This window comes from Cynocephalus volans, chromosome 1 (assembly GCF_027409185.1).
Source record: "Cynocephalus volans isolate mCynVol1 chromosome 1, mCynVol1.pri, whole genome shotgun sequence".
Classification (NCBI taxonomy): domain Eukaryota; kingdom Metazoa; phylum Chordata; class Mammalia; order Dermoptera; family Cynocephalidae; genus Cynocephalus; species Cynocephalus volans.
In genome coordinates, this window is record NC_084460.1 from 84,508,436 (window position 1) to 84,515,947 (window position 7,512).

The window sequence follows — 7,512 nt, forward strand, 5'->3', positions numbered from 1 at the left end:
CCCGGGAACGAGCAGCTGGTAACTCTGAGTGAGGCAGGTCAAGGAGCACAGCAGCGCGACAGACCAGACAGCGCCTTTTCCAGGGGGAGCTCTCCTCTCCCTGATGCACATCGTGGAAGAGAACACCGCTATTTAAAATCAGAATTCCTGCTTTTGTCTTTTAGGAGATGGGCATAATTTATCTGTGGGTATATGATATAGCTTTTAAAATGTTTTTCTTAAGTTTGGGGACTATCTTGAAGGGCCTAAATCATCTTTTGTTGTTGTTGTTTTTGGCGAAAGGTGAGGGTGAGTGGGAGACCGGGACACCCAGACTGCTGAATTACTCCACACAGCAGGTAAGATGAATTCAGAATTTCAGGGCCACTCTGGAGAAGGGTGAGGAGCCTGTGAAAGGAGAGACAGTGGTCATGTGGGCAGAGATGGGGAGGACCCAGCCCAGGGGGGGAGGACTGCCCTGCCAGCGGGAAGTCCCAGGGCAGGAGTGGCCGAGGACCTTTTAAGAACAATTATTACGGTTTTCAGTTTCAGGTTGTCCTCTCGTTGGGGTTTTGCTCTCTTCCCTCTGTGATACCCCAAAACCTGCGTGAGAGTCTTCCATATCTGGTAATTTCGTGGCGGTGCATGTGGGGACTGAAGGAAAAAGGAGAGAAGTGAGTGAGGACGAAAGGTGGGGGCATGACTGGACTGTAGCACACAGCGCCCCACCTGCCCAAGACCCTCGGGGTGGTATCAGGAAGGGCCTGGGGATTTTCCCACACAACCCGGGTGGGCCTGTGTGCAGGTCTGCAGGAGCTGCACGGGAGGAACCCAGGAAACTGAAGATAGGCCAGGGAGAGGGGTCTGTGGGAGGGTGGGAGAGCTCAGGGCAGGGCTGGGGCTGGTGGCAGCATGGCCGCTGAGAGGGAGTGTGGATCATGTAACAGCCCCAGGGCTCCCCTCATATAACCTGGGGAGGCAACCTGGTAAAAGACTAAGTTGTTTTGGCCAATCAAGTTGGGGCATTCTGGGCTGATGCTGTGTTACAGACTGGAAGTGGGGCTTGATTTGGGGGTCAAGAGCTCCGAGGACTAGGACATCTGGTTTGCCCAAGCCACTCAATCCATTTTGTGAGAGAAAGGAGCCAGATTAAATGATAGCTACATTTCTTTAAGGTCTGATATTCAAGAATTGAAGGATATACCATTTCTAGGTCTGCTGTTTCTCCCAATTTGGCTGACACTATTAGAGAAACCACTAACTATTTGATTAGTTTTATTTTGTTTTTACTTTTACATTTGCATCTGAAGGTCCCTTGCTATTCACATTTAAAGGGCAGTACAGACCCATCAAGTGCTAAATTGATTGATTTCCCCACCCCTTTTTTCTTGTTAATAAAAGAAAGTTTTAGGGAATGAAAAATAAACAAATATATACCTCACAATTGGCAAATTACAGTAAGCTAAAGGCCCATAACACGTCAGAGTCCCTCAACTTCCCATAGAACTCTTTTCCATAACTAGGAAGTTGCAGACTACAGCAGTTTCCCTTGTGTATTTTCTTCCCGCAGTACAAATTAGGCTACAAATGTTGCAATGCAAGAAGAAAAGACAACCATTGCATATTGCTGGGTTGTGGGTTGCCTCTGAAGCAAACTTGAAATTGAAGGTTAAAGCTGGGAGGATATAACAGAGTGATTTCCCAATCTTAGAGAAAGGAATTCTAATGCAGAGATGATGACCTGAGATTTTGTGGACTATGGGCAGTGAGTGTAGTGGGGGCAGGCACAGGCTCTCTCTGCAGACAGGATGGAGAGAGCTAAATGACCCTCCTGAGACAGTAGCTCTTGGGGCAGAAATTACTAGTGACACTGCAGACCTCAGGGATGTGTGCCTTGCTGGGGAAGAAACCAGCATTTTCAAACCCTCTACATATGGATGATCCTTTGGACCACAATCCTGGACAACTTCACTGTTCTAAGCATCTGCAAGGACTCCTGAGTGTCCAAGTACTGAGATGCAGCTGCCAGATGGTTTATTCTTTGACAACAAGACCAGGAGCTGGGGGATCCCAAGGCTGGGACATTGCCCTGGGGGGACCTGCTGACGCTGTTTAAAATTCATTTAGAAAAATGCCTGTGGAATGCACCAATCTTACTTAACAATATCATATACATAGTGGTTTAATCAAAGTGCCTGGAGATATTTTCTGAAGGTTTCACTAAGCAACAGCTCTAGTGGGATCAACCTGTTGCCCCTACCTGAGTCCATGAGATAACTTCATGGTCAACCAGGACTCAGGCAAGTCAGGTGCTTTGTGATAATGAGATCAGAATTAGTAGTAAATTCACTCTTCAGACCAGTTTTGAACTCTATCAGTGACTTCCATCAGTGGACTTTAGATCTGTCAATTTTTTATTGTTTGTATTCCTTCCTTCCTTCCTTCCTTCCTTCCTTCCTTCCTTCCTTCCTTCCTTCCTTCCTTCCTTCCTTCCTTCCTTCCTCCCTCCCTCCCTCCCTCCCTCCCTCCCTCCCTCCCTCCCTCCCTCCTTGTCTCCCTCCCTCCCTCCTTGTCTCCCTCCCTCCCTCCTTGTCTCCCTCCCTCCCTCCTTTCCTCCTTCCCACATATAAGTGAGACATGCAGTATTTCTCTTTCTGTGCCTGGCTTATTTCACTTAACATAATTTTCTGTAAGTTCATCCATGTTGCTGCAGATGGCAGTATTTCATTCTTTTTTATGGCACAATAGTATTCCATTGTATAAATATACCACATTTTCCTTACCCACTCACCTGATGATGGGCATTTAAGTTGGTACCAATTCTTGGCTATTGTAAATAGAGCTGCAATAAACATGGGAGTACAGATGTCCCTTCAGCATGATGATTTCTTTTTGTATTTTAAAGCTAAGTTGTTGGATATGTTAGGATTTAAGAGATCATGATATCTTTCTATTGGATCGACTCCCTGATCATTATGAGTGCCCCTCTTTATGTCTTGTAATGCTTCTTGCCTTACAATCTACTTTGTCTGATACTAGAAAGCTACACTAGCTCTTTTGTGGTGATTCTTTTTCCATCCTCTCAGTTTTAACCTTTTTCCGTGTTCTTATATTTAAAATATGTCTCTTATAAGCAACATATATGTATATTTTTTTATCCAGTATTACAGCCTCAGCTTTTTACTTGACTATTTAGTCAATTTGTACTAATTACTGATATAGTTGGGCTTATATCTATTATCTACTATTTGTTTCTATATGTCTACCCACCTGTTTTATGTTCCCCTTTTCCCCTAACATTCTTTTAGATGAATAAAATATCTTTTATTATTCTGTTTTACTTCTTTACTAACTTGCCATAGCCTCCACTGTCCACTTCTTCAGTGTTAAGCTCTGGCTACATACTAAGGCATTACCTTCAGTTCTTGGTTCTACAGATTGAAGAGGAAAAGTAGCAGACTCCCCAAGTGCTCAGAGTGAGCAATAGATGGCTTAAGCTTAGAAATGAATGGGTTTGGATGGATAAATAGAGATGGAGAGCTGTATCAGGTAATTCTTTGAAGGGATCCATGAGATACATGGTTTTATAATTAAAGGGACTGCACTTGCAACAACAGAAATGAGAAATAATGTCAGCCACTCCAAATGCAGCAGAAGTTCCTTGGTTCCGTATGTAGCCAGGTTTACCAATTAACCTCTATTTCTATCCTTTGAGAAGAAGTCATGTCATTGACATTCTGAGGTCAAGATTAAGCATCATTCATTATGTAATTGCTTAATTTCCTGTAATCCCTTGGATGGTTTAAGTAGAAGAAATAGGTATTATCTGCATACATAATCTATCATCTTCCCTCTTCTTGGATTTCCCTTTGATTTTTTTTTTTTTTAAAGATGACTGGTAAGGGGATCTTAACCCTTGACTTGGTGTTGTCAGCACCACGCTCACCCAGTTAGCTAACCAGCCATATGGGATCCGAACCCGTGGCCTTGGTGTTATCAGCACCACACTCTCCCAAGTGAGCCACGGGCTGGCCCCGGATTTCCCATTGATTTTAAAGAAAGTGTTTTCATCTCTATGTTTCTAAAGCTAATTCCCCAAACTCCCTTTATCTGCCCTTGCCTACCTCCTCTGAAATATCACCTCCAAATATTTTGGTATCTTTGCTGTCATCCTTTTTGTCTTTCCTCAGAATAAATCTTTTGTCCCTCATATCCCTTCTAGTTACATTCAGTATCTTGGATCTCTTTTCCAAGAGGTTCGCATGTGCTACTTCGATAGTCTATCCACTCATTTCTTTTTTTTTTAAACTCCACAAGATTAATTTCATCAGTTCATTTCAAGGATTGATGCATATAAGCACACAAAAGAGCTCATTTTTTTCTTTTAACTCTTTTAAAAATTTTATTTTATTATTCACTCATTTCTTTGTCGATGTATTAGCTAGAATATTTTTAGCTACAAGTAACAGGAAATCCAACTAAGAAGTGGCTTGAAGAGTGAGGACATCAGTAATCACACATCACAAGAGCCCAGAGACAAGGTCGGTTCGATACTGGTGAGGTGCTCAGCCATGATATCCAAGAACCAAGCTCTTTTCAACTTTCAACTCTACCATCCTTGGTATATTGGCTGTCATCCACAGCCTTGTCTCCTCAGGGTTGCAAGATAGCATCCATAACTCCAGGCACCACACTTCACACAACTATTTCCAAAGATGGGAAAAAGGACAGTTTCTTCTGATACAGTTCTTTTAATCAGGAAGGAAAGCATCTTAAAAAGCTCCGTATTAGACTTCTATGAAGCCATGATGGAGTTTGGATGTGTTGTCCCTTCCAAAACTCATGTGGAAATTTGATCCCCAATGTGGCAGTGTTGGAAACTGATTGAGTCATGGGGGCGGATCCCTCATGAATGGATTAATGCTCTCCCTGGGGGAGGGGGGATTAATGAGTGAGATCTCACTCTATTAGTTCCCAACAGAGATCGTTGCTTAAAAAGACCCTGGCACCTTCTCTCTTTCTCTTGCTTCCTCTCTCTTGCTTCGTCTCGCCATGTGATCTGCTGGTACCCGCCAGCTCCCTGCCACTTTCCGCCATGAGTAGAAGCAGCCTGAGGCCCATGCCAGATGCTGCTGCCCCAGAATCGTAAGCCAAATAAACCTCTTTCCTCTATAAATTACCCAGTCTCAGGTATTTCTGTTATAGCAACACAAAACGGACTAAAACAGGCCATTACCCAGAACCAGGTCATGTGCCCTGGCTGCAAGAGAGACTGGGAAAATGGGTATTTGGTATTCTAATCCTCTATAGTAAGAGATAGTTCTGCTAGCAAGAAAGTAATATTTTGGAATGTTATGGTTCGTGGTAGGAAATCAGTGGTATTTTCCATGGTTAACTTCTTTTACTTTGCCTTCTGGGGGTGGCTTGTTAGCTCAGTTGGTTAGAGCAAGGTACTAACAACTTGAAGATCCAGGGTTCAATCCCCGTACCAGCCTGCTGCTGCAGCAAAAAAAGGTTAATTTGGTCTTGAGCTCCAGATGCATATAACCAGTTGCTACTGGACATTTCCATTTGGATGATCCATAGATATCTCAAAGTCAATGGATCTGCCCTTCCTCATGGCCCTTGGCTCGTCTCTGTGCTCCATCTCAGGCAGCAGCACCGCCATCCACCCAGGGGCCAAGCCAAGAACCTGGGAGTCTTCAACCCTTCCCTTTCCTAACCCTCTCTCATCATCCCGTCTGATTGCCTCTATCTCCTAAAGCCCCTCACATCCATCCACACCTCTCCATCCTCAGGTCCTCATTGCCTCTACCCTGTCTTGTCCCTTGGTGAACTAACTACAAAACACTGCTTAACAAGAAGCATTATTCAATTTGCGGGATGAATGAACATCCACGAATCATGGAAAACAAACATTTTAGTCCTCTTTTCGGACGCTAATGGGACCCACCTGAGGTGGGGGCACAGGAGCCAGCTGCAGTAGATGGGTTATGAGCAGAAGAGGATTATCAAGGATACAAAGTGTCTTAACTCTCTGACAGTCCTGCAATAGCCTGTGCTTCTCTCCTTGTGCTCACCTCATGCTGGGAAACAGAGCATGCTGTTCCTGGAGGTCGTAATAACTGAAGTGAGTAAAACTCGGAAAGCCAATTTTCCTTTCCCAAGTGTACTGGCTATCTAGAATTTCCAGTGGACTTGATGGATCAGAGTAATGCAAAAAAGCAGGACCTCCAGCCCCAGGGTTTTATAGCACCTATAAAACATGTTTTACAGTTTCTGCTCAATTTTATGCTGTTAAGCTAAACATTTGACATCATATGGCACTTTAAGCACATTGATTTATGGTAAGTCAGCAATTGCATCTGTAATAAAAAGTCCAAAGTATGGGTTTTAAAAGTAATCTACTGTATTTATTATTGACATAAACAGTTACCTGCAGTCCATTTGAACATCATCTTAGATTTGACTCATGTATTAAAAATATTATGTCTCCTACTCAGCAAGGTCACCACCAAGGTGAAAACTGTATGTGGTTGAAAATGAAAAAGATCAAATGGATAAGGATAAATATTTTTAAAATAAATGATGTATAGGATTTCATCTTTGTACATTCCGATTAATAACCACATTCTGCTTATTTTATTTTTTACACTCACCCCTACTGCCAGTTTCCAATCCTAGCAACCTCTAATCTGTTTTCCATCTCTATAATGTTGTTATTTCAAGAATGCTACATAAAAGCAATCATATAGTCTGTTACCTTTTGAGGTTGGCTTTTTTTTCACATAGCATAATTCCTTTGAGCTCTGTTTAGTTTTATGTGGATTGTCTTATGCTTATTTCACCAGGGTAGTTACAACTAGGGTGGCAGAATTCAACCAACTTAAGAACTACTTCAATACAAACCAAAAAAGGGAGTCTAAACTCAAAGTAATTTTTATGAATCCATGTTAATGAGTGAAAAATGTTTATTTTTAGACACTGTTAGAGCAAGTTTGGACAAAAATGCATCTAGTTCATTTACAAAGTAGTTTTTGGCAGCATAACTTAAAAACTACCCTATTTCCCTACTGCTAATTTAAGAGATGTTTTAGTTAAACATTTGGAAAAAATAATTTTAAAAATTTGGAAAAGGATTCTGTTTTTATTTTGCATTTGCAGAATTTGTATTTTTCAGATGATGAGCATTTATTGAGTTTATCCTGTGTATGCTCAATAAGCACAAAAGTCATGAAAAAACAAAATCTGCATGGGCCAAAGGCACATTTGCATTGCCTTCCTTTGACTAGCTAATGTGTTTCTTGCTATTGTCTTAAGATATCATATGTAGGTTTATTTTTGTTTTCATAAATAAATTGAAGATTTGGCAAAGGTAATTTTTTAAAAAATACCTCAACAGAAGGAGAGCTGCAGTTTGGGGTAAATTTATTTCAGGGGAGTGTTAGGCTGTGTCACAAGGTCCAAAGCCCACCCCTAGGTTCAGGGATTCTCCAGTAAGACTCACAGGACTCAGTGTTAAGTCATACTCAT